The sequence below is a fragment of the Delphinapterus leucas genome, chromosome 15 (assembly GCF_059928025.1).
Source record: "Delphinapterus leucas isolate spDelLeu-1000000601 "Yukka" chromosome 15, BTC_Dleu_Yukka2, whole genome shotgun sequence".
NCBI classification, from domain to species: domain Eukaryota; kingdom Metazoa; phylum Chordata; class Mammalia; order Artiodactyla; family Monodontidae; genus Delphinapterus; species Delphinapterus leucas.
Genome location: NC_143143.1, coordinates 62,547,853 through 62,561,333, shown reverse-complemented (window position 1 = coordinate 62,561,333; position 13,481 = coordinate 62,547,853). Strand labels below are relative to the sequence as shown.

Below are 13,481 nucleotides of genomic sequence, written 5' to 3'. Positions count from 1 at the left end.
CCATCCATCCATCCACCCATCCATCCATCCATCCATCCACCCGTCCATCCACCCGTCCACCCGTCCGTCCGTCCGTCCTGCACTAGAGCTGGCATGGTCCCAGGCGCTGAGGAGACTAGCGAACAGAGTCTCTGCCCTGCTGGCTCTCAGAGTTCAGTGAGAGAGAGGAAAACCGAAACCAACGCTGTGGGGTCTGTAGGAAGAGCTTAGAGGAGGAACAGAGGAGGGACGGGCCGTGAGCAGGGTGGATGCTGTTTCAGCACTTTACACACCTCACCCCTCGCCCTCACAGCTCAGCAGGGTCACGTTGTCATCCTCGCCTTACAGGTTCGTAGCTGAGGCTCAGAAAGGTTCCGTACTTGCTCAGGGTCACACAGCCACTAACATGAGCTGAAACTCAGACCTCTTGCGTCCAAACCTGTGCGCTTGCCACGGCCGCGAGCCCTGCTTCTCCCTGTACTTCCTGGATGAGGGTGTGCTCTTTAGAATCGGAGGCGGTGTGCCACCTGGGTACTGAATGCCAGATCGCCGGCACGGCTAGTGGAGAGAAAATGTCCTTGGCAGAGACGCTGGCAGAGCAGGCAGAGAGCTTTCTTTGGCTTGGGAACTGGGAGCCGCCTTAAACATATAATGCTTAAGGAAATACGGGAGGAGGGATTTGGTAGGGGGCTGGGGTGGGGTAGAGGTCGCCCCCTACCTCGTGAACGCTCAGTTACCTGCAGGGGTGCGTGTATAAGTTGATAGCCACGTTACGGGCGATGTGATCCTGATCTTTCCTGAGATCGCAGTGTTTGAACCAAGACCCTGTTGTTGTAGAAATCAGATCCAGATCCGAAGGAGGAAGACAAATCATCTGTGTTCCTTCCCTGACACATACTTGCATTTTATAGTAGCGGAGGCTGAGACCCAGGGCGGCTCAGCAACTTTCCCAGGAAAACCCCTGGCTCAGGCTTTTTCGGTGCCCACCGCCCCTCCACCAACCCCTTGCTCTTCCCGGAGCGGGAGGGCTGTCAGCACCTTCCTTCGCCTCCCACCGCCAGTGTCTCCAGTTCTTGGAGCAGCACTAATGTCCCGCTAATGGTTTTAATGGTTCTCCCAGCAGCGTGTGAAGTGGTGCGCTGCTCCATTGTTTAAACCCACGTGATGGAGGCTCTTACTTGATTCCTTAACGTCTGCCTCCCTCTCCTCTGCAGCTCTCGCCTGGCCCTGAGTTTTCCCTGGATCCTGGAGGTTGGGGGAGGAGGGCAGGCTTCCCCCCTCCCCCACACACAAGTGGGGCCTGCAGGGTAGCCCCTGCCCAGAGCCCCGGGGTGGGGGGGGGTGGGGGTCTCCAGGCCAGCCTGAAGCAGCACTGTTCTCAGCCAAGACTCCAGCCCACCCACCAAAGACCCTGGAGCCCGGCTGACGGTACCAGTTCTGGCGCCTACCCGCTGTGTGACTCTGGGCAAACCGTTTCACCCCTCCGTTCTCCTTTTTCCTCACGTTACTTGAGAATAATAACAATACAGCTACCTCACTGAGTTATTCCGAGAGTTGAATGACACAAAGCAGGCACAGTGCTTAGCACCGTGCTGGACACCTGAGAAGCACAGAGGAGATCTCAGCGACCTCTGCTATTGGTGGTGGTAATGTTATTATGCAGCCTCGGTTTAATAGACAAGTGACTGACCTTGTCTGAGAGACCAGCGCCACAAAGATGAGTAAGACAGCATAGCTGGTCTCAAGGAGCTCTTCTTAGTAGAGGGGACAAGACAGCAGCCAGGGAACTGTAATCCAAGACAAGAAAACAGAAACAAGAGGGGACCAGGAACCTGCCAGGCGGTTCAGGGGACACTCGCTTATTTTAAAATGAGATTTGGACCAGCAAAGAGGGCCCAGGTGAGGGAAGCTGAGGGGTAACAGCTCTAGGAGAACCTGGGCTGGGGAAGAACAGAGCCAGTTTGGCAAAAGGAGGAGAAGGAAGAAGAGGCCGCGGAGGGGACTCAGAGCATGCACCTCTTGCAAGCAAGGCCACCAGAGAGCCCTTTCCTCAGTCAGCACTCGGGAGCCAGGCAAGGATTTGGGGCAGGAAATGAGCACATTCCAAGTGTGAAACTTTCTCAGGCTTGCATCTTCCTTAGAGGAGAAGGAAACAAGTCCACTCTGAAAAGCTCTGCACATTCACTTTTTTCTTTCTTTCTTTTTTTTTTTTTTGCGGTACGCGGGCCTCTCACTGCTGTGGCCTCTCCCATTGCGGAGCACAGGCTCCGGACGCACAGGCTCAGCGGCCATGGCTCACGGGGCCTAGCCGCTCCGCAGCATGTGGGATCCTCCCGAACCCGGGCACGAACCCGCGCCCCCTGCACCGGCAGGCGGACTCTCAACCACTGCGCCACCAGGGAAGCCCCACTTTTTTCTTAATTGTGGTAAAATATATGTAAAATTTTCCATTTTAATCATTTTTAAGTGTACAGTTCAGTGGCATTAAGTACATTCACAGTGTTGTGCAATCATAACCACTATTTCCAAAAGTTTTTCATCACCCCAAACCGAAACTTTGTAACCATTAAGCAATAATTCCCCATTCCCCCCACCTCCAGCCCCTGGTAACCACTGTTTTACTTTCTGTCTCCATAAATTTGACCATCTAGCTACCTCATATAAGTGGAATCACATATTTGTCCTTCTGTGTCTGGCTTATTTCACTTAGCATGTTTCCAAGGTTTATCCATGTTGTAGCATGTGTCAAAACTGCATTCCTTTTTATGGCTGGATAATATTCCATTGTATGGATAGACCGCATTGTTTTTATCCATTCATCCGTTGATGGACATTTGGGTTGTTTCCACTTTTTGGCTAGCCACATTCACTTTTTAATATTTTAGACCAGGTTATGGGATAGGGAGGGATTAAAACAGGGATCTGCTCCTTCTCTCTCTGATTCCTTACCCCTCTTTGTGGCTTGCTTTTCTCATGGACACTCTCAACCTCCTTCCTGCTCAAAAGGGCCCCCCAAAATGGGCAGACCTAAAGAGGAAGCACAGTTGATGGGTTACAGTGAGAGCCTGTCACTTAAACAGTGCCTGACTCACAGGACTTTTACCTGTGGAGAACCTGTGAGTACTGACTCTGACACCCAGATTTAAGAGCTTGATAGCAATGATAATCTCCTCCTTCCCCTTCCTCAGGCTGCCCTGAAGCCCAGGCAAGGTGTGAGCTCAGGGGAGAAATAGCAGAATGGAAACTTTGCCATGTCCAAGGATTTAATGGTTTCTTAAGGAAGCAGCAGTTCTGATGTGTGTGTGTGTGTGTGTGTGTGTGTGTGTGTGTGTGTGTGTGTTTTAATAGTGAAAACTTTTATATTTAGAATTAGCCAGCTGGACTCAGTTTAGGTGATCCCAATTTTGTTGGCAACATCCAAAGCATCATAGTCGGGGCCAGTTGAACACAGGGCTTCTTCTCTCCATCAGGCCTGATCAGGGTGTTGACCTTGGCCACACCAGTGTCATAGAGCTTCTTCACAGCCTGTTTAATGTGGTACTTATTGGCCTTGACATCCACAATGAACACAAGTGTGTTGTTATCCTCTATCTTCTTCATGGCTGTCTTGGTGGTGAGGGGAAACTTGATGATGGCATAGTGGTCAAGCTTGTTTCTCCTAGGGGTGCTCTTCTGAGGCTATTTGGGCTGCCTCCTGAGCTGCAGTATTTTGGGCCATCAGAAGGTGGGTGACGTCCAGATCTTCTTTTTTCTGTGGCTGTGGGCGACTTTCAACACTGCTTTCTTGGCCTTCAAAGCCTTTCCCTTGGCTTCGGCTTTGGGAGGGGCAGGGGCTTCCTTCTTTGCCTTCGGTGCCATCATCGTGAAAAGGCCAATGTGTTCTTGAAAATTAAACAGTAATCTTCATGGAATAGAAATAGAATGTAGAACTTCTAAATGACTAGAGAACAATAAAAGAACCACAGAAAACTTGATCAGTCCAGCAAGAGTAATTAAAAGAGGGAATAAAAGAAGAAGTAACCAAAAAGAGATATAATAAATGGAAAAGATAGGTAAACTAACAGGAACAAGATGAAACACTAGTAAATCACAATAAACATAAATGGGTTAAATTCCACTACAAAGAGTGAAAAAGGCTCAGATGAGGTTTTGTAATGATAAAATCCATTTGGTATTTATAAAAGACTTTTCAGATGAGACAAAAAGGAAGATTAAAACATAAGAAAGAGAGGGCAGCGCTATTAGTGTCAAACAAGTTCAAGGCAAACATGTTCAAGGCAAAAAAAGCATTAAATAGGGCAAAGTGAGATATTTTGTTGATCAAAAGCACAGTTTCCCAGTAAGATTTCAGAGCCTCTTGACTTTGGAGGTCTGCCCTTGGGGAGGTTGAGGGCTCTTGACCTCAGCAGTCTGCCCTGAGGGGGGGTCAAGGAGGGCAGTAGGTCTTATGAACATAAAGAGTAACTTGGACTTCACTGTGAGAGGCAGCATCTTTCTTTCTTCCCTCCTTCCCTCCCTCTTTCCTTCCTTCCTTCCTTCCTTCCTTCCTTCTTTCCTTCCTTCCTTTCTTTCCATCTTTCTTTCTTTCCCAAACGCTCATGTTTTATCCCTTTTTCTTGTGAGGATCTTTTATAATCCCAGCATGTAAGCAAAACGTAAATATACTCTGGGCCTTTACTGGTCCCTGGACGTATCAGGGGAGTAGAAGGGGCAAAGGGTGGAGGCAGCACCTTTCTTTCACATCCCTCAGCATCTACCCATCATCAGTCTCTTCACCGTTGCAATTTTTGCTACTATCTTTCTGTAGCTACTTCTCTAAACCAGTATTTGTACTTTGAGCATCAGCATTTGCTCTCTGGAAACGTGCATGGAGCAATATGAGGGGCGGACTCCATGGAACTTGTGAGAATGTGCGGTCTGCAGCCTTAGCTGCCTGAATTTTAGTCCCTCTCCTCCTCTCCCCACTGGGCTCACCCATTGAGGTATGCTGGGGCCACTTTCTCAGTTCCCAGCCTCCTTCCCTTCTTTCCAACTCCAGGCCTTCCTGGTCCTCTGCTGGCTTCCTTCTCACGTTCCATTTCTTGCCTCCCTCCACTCAGACACCCCCCACAGGCCTCTGGGATCAGCCCGCCTTATGTAGCTGAGTGAAGGGGGCCCACCTTGCCTCTATGAGAGCCCAAGAAAGGCCTGAAATGCCACTGGCCCCATTATCAAGATCTGAGAAGCTGTAGCACAAACCTTTTCCCATCTCAGTAAATCCCTGGCACTGTAGAAGGTTTGTACTGTGGCAAGAAAAACAAAAAGCCACTGAAATACTGACCTTGACCGAGGCTGCTGTTTGGATTTCTCCAGGCAAAGAATGATCCTTGGCACGTTTCTGCTGTGAGAAGATGTGCAGGTGGGGTAGCTGATCTCAGGTCCTGCCCTGTGCCCCTCAGGCCCTCCCGCATCACCCCAGGGCAGCTAACCCTCAGAAACAGCTTCTCAAGTGTTTATCTTTTTTGTTTATTTGTATTCATTTTTATTTTTGTCAATAAAAAATACATATCTTAAAAGTCATATAGAAAAACAGCAGATCCTGTCCCAGCCTCCCCTCTTCAATTTCTACCCTTCAGAGACATCCTCCGTTCTTTCTTATCTTTTAGCTGTCTCTTCTGGTATTTATCTCCTATTTCTACATAACATGTGCTCATGCTGCTAGTTCTTGATTTTTCAGTTTGGGCTGTTTTGGTTATTGTTGTTTAATTTCCTGCTGGAGGAGATAAGTATGTACACTATTACACCTCTCATAAACACATGTATTGTTTCTCCTTCTTCCATCCCTCAGTATTATTTATACCTCCCTATTTAGGTAAATTACTATATTTCTATTATAATGGCTGTATAGGTTATTCATAGCTGAGCCAATCAGCACACTGTGATTACATTTTCTTTCTTTTGATTCCCCAGAGTTAGCCATTGCCTCTTTTTTTCCAGCCTTAGCCCTCCATTTTTTGAGCTTGCTTATGGTGTGTGTGTGTGTGTGTGATTTTTATTTTTATGTACACAGATTTATCAGTTTTTTTCTTTAATAGCTTCTGCATTTGAGTCTTAAGAAAAACCTAACTCCACTCTGCCTCCATGTTCTCTTTTAGTATTCTCATGTTTTTAGAACAGTTTTAGATTTAGAGAAAAATTGAGAAGCTAGTGCAGAATTCCCACATTATCCACCCCCACACAGTTTTCCCTATTTTTTTTTTTTTTTTGCGGTACGCGGGCCTCTCACTGTTGCGGCCTCTCCCGTTGCAGAGCACAGGCTCCGGACACGCAGGCTCAGCGGCCATGGCTCACGGGCCCAGCCGCTCCGCGGCATGTGGGATCTTCCCGAACCGGGGCATGAACCCCTGTCCCCTGCATCGGCAGGCGGACTCTCAACCACTGCACCACCAGGGAAGCCCATCCCCTATTATTAATATCTTACATTAGTATGATACATTTGTTACAATTAGTGAACCAATACTGATACATTATTAACTAAAGTTTATATATTATTTAGATTTCCTTAGTTTTTACCTAATGTCCTTTTTCTGTTCCACAGTCCTATCTGGGATACACTATTAACATTTACTTGTCACATCTCCTTAGGCTCCTCTTGGCTGTGATAGTTTCTCAGCCTTTTCTTGGTTTCGATGACCTTGATAGTTTTAAAGCATACTGGTCAAGTATTCTGTAGAATTTTGGAATTTGTCTGATGTTTTTCTCAATATAAAACTGGGGTTATGGGTTATTAGGAGGAAGACCACAGACACAGAGTGCCATTTAAAAAAAATTATTGAAGTATAGTTGGTTTACAATGTTGTGTTTAATTTCAGCAGACTCAGTTATACATGGACACACACACACACACACATATACATATTCTTTTCACGTTCTTTTCCATTATGGCTTATCCCAGGATATTGAATATAGTTCCCTGTGCTCTACAGTAGGACCTCGTTGTTTATCCATCCTGTATACAATAGTTTGCCTCTGCCAATGCCAAACTCAGAGTGCCATTTTTACCACGTCATATCAAGTGTACCTACTGTCACCATGACTCATGACCGTTGATGTTGCCTTGCCCACACCGGCTGACATGATGTTTGTCAGGTGTCATCACCGTAAAGTTACTTTGGAAGGAAGTCACCATGTGCAGCCCACACCTAAGGAGTGGGGTTTATAATTTCCCTCCTTGAGGGTAAAGTGTCTACATACATTCTTTAGAATTCTTTTGCATGGGAGGTTTGTCTCTCCTTCCTCATTTATAAATCTATTCAATCATTTACTTATATGGCTATTTATTCTATACTTGGGGTTATAACTCAGTACTGCTGTATCTATTTTGATGCTCCAGCTGCTCCGGCTTTGGCCACTGGGAGCTCTTTCAGCTGGCTCCTGTGCTCTTTTGACATAACCCCATTGAAGTTTTTTGTTGGTTTGTTTTTTGAAGGATTTTATTTTGTTTTAGTGTTTCTTTACTTTCTGGTACTACAAGATGCTCCAGGTTCATCTTGTATATATTCTACCCCAATCCTAGAATCAGCCATATCTTCCTTATATTATAGAATCATATTAAAAACCAAGATCTGGGCAATAAGTGTACTTATTGCTACTGGGGTGTCCTTTCCTTTAGACCCTCTCAGATGACAGAGCAAAAAAATATATGTGTTTTCATTTTTCATATTTGATCTTTGATCCATTTGGAGCTCATCCTAGTATATTCTGAGACACACGTCCTGCTTTACCCTTTTGTGTCAACATCATTTATTAAGGAATCTATTTTCTTCCCACTGATTTGAGATGCCACCTTTATAATTTACTAAATTTCCATCTGAAACAGAATGTACTTCTATTCAGTCCACCGGTTTCTTTGTCTGTTCATGTACCAGCTACACACTGTTTTAAGTATTGAGACTAATATGTCTTAATATCTAATACATGTAATTAATATAGCTTACTACGTAGCAGGAATGGTTCCCCTCCTTGTTGTCCTTATTTTTTAAAGTTTCCTTGGCTTGAAAAAAGAAGTATTTGAAAAAAAAAAAGTTTAATGCCTTAAAAAATTTCATACTCCGTTCTTGGTGAGGGAAAGATACTGAGGCACCGTTGATCCATCCACGTGAACATGAAGCTGAAACACTTTGATTGCAGGCCTTTCTGTTCACCCAGCAGACTGGGTGGGCCGTGAGCCAGGAGCATCACACTTCCGTGCTGGAATCTGGGGGCTATAAATATTGACAGCCCAGCGTTCCCATCCTCCTAAAGATGGTGACAGGCAAAATAGGGCATCGCTAAAACTTGAGAGGGAAAGTTTTCTGGGAAACCTCTTTTTTTTTTTTTTTTGCGGTACACGGGCCTCTCACTGTTGTGGCCTCTCCCGTTGCGGAGCACAGGCTCCGGACGCGCAGGCTCAGCGGCCATGGCTCACGGGCCCAGCTGCTCCGCGGCATGTGGGATCTTCCCGGCCTGGGACACGAACCTGCGTCCCCTGCATCGGTAGGTGGACTCTCAACCACTGAGCCACCAGGGTAGCCAGAAACCTCTTTTTTGAGAAGACAAAAAGGGAAGTGAAAAACCCGTTGTCAAACATCTTTGTTACAGGGCATTGTTTTAGTGATCAATATATTTCACTGACAGTCCTCGGTGCTTTGAAGAAACTTCCTACAGTTTCCAAATACTTGAAGAAAATGAGCATTACGGCTGTTTTCGCCAGGGCAGCCTGGGTTCAGAGACGTCCGTGTCTCTCTTCTTTCCTCCTGCTTCCCTGAAGCTGTGTGGGAAAGAAGCAGAAAATGACCAACATCCTGTCTCCAAAGCCAGTTGCCTGATGCAGTTAGTAGATACCCCAAACCTAAACAACTCATTGTCCCCGTCCGCTCCAAAAGTCTCAGCCCCCTTCCAGGCTACCAAATCCACCCCCATGCTTGCAAGGATGCTGACGCAGCCTTTCAGCTTCATTATCTGGGAGGAAAAATGCATGCAGTGCCCATAATTTACTGGTGCAGGCAGGAGAGCTGCCTGGTGCCCGGAGCAGAATCCTGCATGTGGGGCTGGCCTGAAGATGCTTTATCTGTGTCAAGGGAAAAGGCGGGGGCAAGGTCAGGAGCCGCTACCTGGGCCTCCATCCGTGGGAGCAGCTCTGTCTTCTCAGACCTCTGACTGTGAACCGCCCCTCAAGGCACCCAGGTAGCTGACTCCCTGCTCTGTCTCTAAGGACCCAACAGGAAAGGAGGTGTCTCTCCCCAGCTGGGCCAGGAAGGAGCAGCTCAAACCAGATGGTCACTGAACCAATGGCCGACCTTGTGCCCCACCCCCCTCCGACTCTGGGTCCAGCCTGACTGAGACCCAGAGGGGCCTTGTTGTCTCATGGCCACATCCTGTTGTTGTATTTAACAATGGAACTCCTGACCCCAGTTCTTGGATATCCCCCAGTTCGAGGGGGATATCTTGGGCAGGGCGCTTTCTCCCGCCCTCCCTTTTTTGTGTCACATTTTTTTGAGGGCGAAACCCCTGGTGGCTCTGTGGCGGTTTCTGCTTAAGGCACCGCAATGCGGGCTGCTTGGCTCCGGTGGGGGGGGGGCGAGCATTTATGGGTTGTGGCTTTTCCACAGCTTCTTGACTCCCCCGACCTTGGCAGCCTGATGGCTCCTTCTTCTCAGGTGGGGCCCAGACAGGTCCCGGCCCCCAGCAAAGAGCTGCTCCAGGACACCTGACCCCACTTGGTGGCTGGGTGGGCCAGGGCTTTGTAACCAGACCTGGAAAATGCAGGAGGGGTTCAGACGCTTCAGTAGCTGATGTCTGGAGATCAATTAGAGATAATGGCTCTGGGTGGACTCGAAGAAGCATGGCCAGGATTTTTCCTGGTTGTGATTGTGTTCACCTCATTAACCGGCCTTTTTCTTTTTTTTTTGAGGGTGGCACAGAAGTGTCACACTGTTTGTGCTGCCTGCCTTGTTTTACTCATACGGGGACCAGGCATCGACCCACGGCGGGCTGGGAGCTCCCCAACCTCCACTCAGATGGAGGAGGCAAAGGCCCACGCTTCTGCTCGCAGCCCTCCAGACCCTTGCCCTCCCTGCGACCCTCTGTGTGTATAGTTTTTAAAAAATCTCCTCCTTCATTCATTCAACAATCATTTAAGTTCCTTCAACGTCCCAGACACTGTTCTGAGACAGACAAGGAGCCCGCTCTCTGGGAGTTCACAGGCCATAGAGATGATAAACAAGACAAGAAAGAAAAAAAGATATGCAAAAGTGCGATGTTTAGGGCGGAGAATTAAAATAGAGACCATCGATAGACTGCGCCTCTGGGTGAGAAGGCCTCTCTGAAAAGATGGCATCCAGGCCGAGACCCAGTTGATAGGAGGTGGCCCGGTGGAGCAGACAGTCAGTGCAAAGGCCCTAGGCTGGGAACAGCAAGGGGACTAGGACAGCGGAGTGAGGGGCAGATGTGCTTGGGAGAAGCCCGAGCAGCCTGCAGAGGACAGTGTTCTCTCGCCCACCTATCGTGTGCACGTGGAACCTCAAGGCGCACCTTCCTCTTCCAGAGGAGGGCAGGGGCTTAACTGGAGGTGACAGCAAGTGGAGATGAGCGGCCAAGAGAGCCCGTCGACTCCGACCCTAGGTGTGGCCCTGCCCCGCACCAGCTGCCTAACTTTCACTTCTCCAAGCTGCAGCTTCCCTGTTACTGGAACAGCACGTTTGGGCCAGACTTCAGTGGTTTTCAAAATTTGCTTTTGGACAGAGGAACCCCTTTCTTCAAGGAAACTCTTCTGGGGAGGAAGTTAGTATGTCAAGGGTCAGCAGGAGGCAGGCATGTCGCTGGGAAAGGGGCCCAGAACTCTGCCCACCTGCCCTTCCTGCCCGCAGCCAGCCCACCTCCAGCCTTCAGCAGTAAATAACAGGGCCTGGATTGCCCTGAGCTTTGGGCTGGGGTGCTGCAGACAGGCGGGAGAGGGGCTCAGCCCAGCATGACCACAGGCAGCCCGGCCCCAGGCTGGCCGCTCCCCTCCTGCAGCTTCCTCCTCAGTAGACGTGAGTGACAGAGCCTATGCCTTGCCAGCCCCATGGTTGCTGGGAGGCTTGGATGTTTGGAACAGCTCCAAGTGCCTCAAGAAAAAATAGGATAGAAACAGAAGATGCTCTTTACCTGGAACACTGCTGTGGCTCGGGAAGTGCCCGGGCACACCTGTGCAGAGCCTGGCACCTTTCCCTCTGCAGAGTCCTCCCCCACCCTGCACCGCAGTAGCCACAGCAGGTGCCCTGACACAACCCCCGTCCTCAGTCTCTTTAAGGACCTGACACTCTAGGGAAAAGGCCACATGGGTCTGGGGTCCTTACTGTCCAGTCCATCCATAAACAGGAGCCCTGTGAATCAGACAGGGATGCTTTTGACTACAGGTCTAAAAACCCAGCTGGCTCTATAACAAAACATGAAGGTTTTTTACACCTGAAATAGGAAGAGTGGTGGCGCAGCTGTTGGTGTTGATGTCAGCCATGTTGGGTTGGTGTCTCTGTGATGTTATTGGCCTTTTCCTCACACTAGCAAGTTGGCTGCTATTGCTCCAGCCATCTTGTCCACATTCAGGGTAAGAAGAAGATGGGAAGGGGTGGCGTAAGCTTAGTCCAGCAAAGCAAAAGCTTTCCCAGAGAGTTGGCCAGTACACTTTTGTTAACATCTCATTGGCCAGGGTCACATGGCCACTTCCAGCTGCGGGGGTGCAGGTGGGGGGTGGGGGCTGGGAAAGAAAAAATTTCACTTCCCACCTTCTGTAGTTCAGACAAGGGAGAGAGAAATGTTGAGTCTAGCTATCAGGTAAGTTAGTCCACAGTATCTGCCGTGGCCTGGGCACCATCATTTGAGCTTGACAATGCCTTTGGGTGTTAAGTTGCCAAAGGCTTGGGCAGGGGGAAGAATAGTAAGGGAGAGGCTTCCCTGGCCATCCAGTGGTTAAAAGTTCGCCTTCCAATGCAGGGGCTGCAGGTCCGACCCCTGGTCAGGGAGCTAAGATCTCATATGCTTCACAACCAAAAAACCAACATGTAAAACAGAAGCAATATTGTGCCAAGTTCAGTAAAGACTTTAAAAGATGGTCCACATCAAAAGAAAAAAAAAGAATAGTGAGGGAAGGAAACAGAGCGGAAGCAGGGAGGAAGGGAAGAGAGGAGGGGGTGGCAGGGAGGGGAGCAGGAACCATCTTCCGAGGCCTTCTGTGTGCTGGGTCCCTTACAGACAACATGGGGAAACTGAGGCTCGGCGTCAGAGAGCTCAGGTAACTCACCCAAAGTGCGTGAGAGGCAGAGCCTGTTCCCTCCCACATTAACGCTGCTATTTCCCAAGGGATGGGTGGGGAGGTGGGGGGGAGAAGGGAAAGGAGAAAGAAAGTGATGGTGAGGTTAGGGCCAGGCCAAGGCCCCCTGCACCAGCAGCTTCATGGGCACAGGCCTGGGTCTGCTTATCTCACCACCACAGTCCCTCACCTGGGTCAGGCCTTGGCACACAGTAGGGGCTCAAGAAATGTTTGTTGACTGATGTCTGTATCATTAATTACTTATCTTTCACATCATCATCATTAACAATAACTAGGGTTTGGGCAGGTGTTCTGTGTCAGGCATCAGTCCAGCGCCCTGCAGGCATCCCTGCATTTAAGCGCACAGCAGTCTTCAGAAACAAGCTTCTATTATTGTGCCCCCATTTCAGAGATGAAAAAACTGAGGCTTGGAGAAGTTAAGTCTCCTGCCTGAGATCACACCGAGGAAGGGCCTGAATGCAAACAAAACATGTCCCTTGCTCTACCCCCACCTTAGATGCTGACCCTCAAACACAGGACGCCAGCCACCAGCAAGGCCTCTGTGCAGCATCTCTGGCCCCAAAGCCTTGGCTGCTACCCGTCCCCCCACACAACCCCCACCTGCAGCCTCCGTCACGGAGGGACCACCTGCCCCAGTTTCCCAGCGTCTCGCTCAGCTCGCAGAGGGGCTCTGCCTCTCCTCCGATCACCTGCTGAGGAGCAGCCGGAGTTGCCTCCCAGGAGACTCCCAGGCCCAGCTGCCCTCAGGGGCTGCACGGAGAAGCTGGGGTTCCAGGCAGGGGCTGACCACCTCGGAGCAGCCTCAACCCCGGGGGAAACCTCTGCCCACCCAGCAGAGGGTTCCTCTCTCTGCTCTGCTGGAGGTCGGTGAAGCACAGTGCCCCGCGGTACGTCTCAGCAGCCCCACCTGGGCAGGGCCCACCATGCACCCTGGAGACCAGCTCACCCTGCTTCAAACCCCAGCACGTCCACTAGCTTTTAGCTCTGTGACTGTGGGCATGTCCCCTGGTCTCTGAGCTGTCGGGGGACTCGATGTGTCATTTAATCTCCCTCCCACAGCCACTATCTTCGTGTGCAAAGTGGTAGTTAAATCACCCTTGTTATTTGGCTGGTCAAATAAGGCAACATATCCTACCACCCAGCACGGGTGCCTGGTAGTGTATGGGTCGCCGTA

At 49.5% G+C, this 13,481-nt stretch overlaps 1 protein-coding gene and 1 pseudogene across 4 annotated transcripts in view; one reads left to right on the top strand and one right to left on the bottom strand.

The window, feature by feature from the left end:
• Window positions 1-13,481, top strand: part of NOL4L (nucleolar protein 4 like) — a 130,254-nt gene that overhangs the window by 71,143 nt on the left and 45,630 nt on the right. The window lies entirely within an intron of this gene.
• Window positions 2,652-4,001, bottom strand: LOC115803392 (large ribosomal subunit protein uL23 pseudogene; annotated as a pseudogene).